This window comes from Octopus bimaculoides, chromosome 21 (genome assembly GCF_001194135.2).
Source record: "Octopus bimaculoides isolate UCB-OBI-ISO-001 chromosome 21, ASM119413v2, whole genome shotgun sequence".
In the NCBI taxonomy this organism is placed as follows: domain Eukaryota; kingdom Metazoa; phylum Mollusca; class Cephalopoda; order Octopoda; family Octopodidae; genus Octopus; species Octopus bimaculoides.
Window position 1 is genome coordinate 24178310 of NC_069001.1, and position 1535 is coordinate 24179844.

Here is a 1535-nt window from a genome sequence, read left to right on the forward strand (position 1 = left end):
AGAGAGAGAGAGACAGATATGTGTGTGTGTGTGTGTGTGTATGTGTGTGTGTGTGTGTGTATACATATACATACATACACAAACACACACATATATGTGCACATCTATATACGTACATGTATATATGTATGTATCTGTGAGTGCATGTATATACATATATACATGTGTATATATACATATATATATATATATACACACACACACACACACACATATACATATATGCATACATATACAGCTATACACACACACACACACATACTGTTAATATTTCATTTGATTTCCTTAGGGAGAATCCATAAATCTTTACCAAGATTTCAGACTTACAACATGTGGCATCCAATACTAACAGCAATGAAGAGTCCATTGTAGGAGAGATGTCTGCTGTGTTGTCACGGTTCAGTGATTACATTAAACTTTATTGCTGATCCATCAATGTTGATCGTTGCTTTCTCCTCTCTTGTTTCTGCATCACTTCAGAATTGGTTCAAACTGTTAATATGTCTTCTTCATCTCCGCAGTTGTCATAATTACCATTTGTGTTAGTATGGGTGGCGGCAACATACTCAATCTCAGCCTCTTCATCATCATCATCATCACCACCATCATGATCTCTATCATTTTCCTCATCATCACCACTGCCTTCATCATCATCATCACCACCACCTCCATCATCATCACCGTTGTCCTCCTCCTAATCATCATCATCATTAATGTGGTGAACTGGCAGAATTCTTAGCAAACCCGACAAAATGCTTAGAGGTATTTCTTTAACTTCTCAACAGTCCGATTTGAAATCTTGCCAAGGTCACCTTTGTCTTGCATTCTTCTGTGCTTGATTAAAAAAAGTACCATATGTGCATGGAGGCTGATGTAACTGAGTTCCTCCTACCCTCAAAATTGCTGGTCTTGTGTCAAAATTAGGAAAATATTATCATCAGCATTATCATTATTATTATTATTATTATTATTTCTATTTTACTTCTCAGAGACCTTGATTTCACTTGCTCTGGTTAATCTGTTAATGTGAACATAAATCTATTGTCAAGGGTCTCACAGGGTCTTTTTCCATGATACTTAACATTCAAGTACCAATCTGAAAATCGTCATTGTCCCCAATAAAGTAATTTTCTGAGCATGTTCTTACCTCATGTCAATTACATTGACCCCCCACTATTCATCTGATACTTATTTTATAGAACCAAAAGGGTGAAAGGCAAAATCTTGTGTGTACCAGCAGCCCAATCCGACACATAGAAATCATATTCCATTTTGAGCCTCACTTGAAGCTAGAAACGTTTTTGTGAATGAAATATTTTTGGCTTTGAAGAGAGACACTATTCTTTGAGAATTGATGCTAGCTATCATATCCAAGTTGTCATTCTGTATATTCTAATGGCAACAAGAAATAATTGAAGGCGATGTGGCTACTATTTCTAGTAAAGTAGTGGTGATGAGGTGGGGGGGGGCAGACATAAAGACAAAGACACACAACACCTATATATGTATATATATATATATATATATATATATAT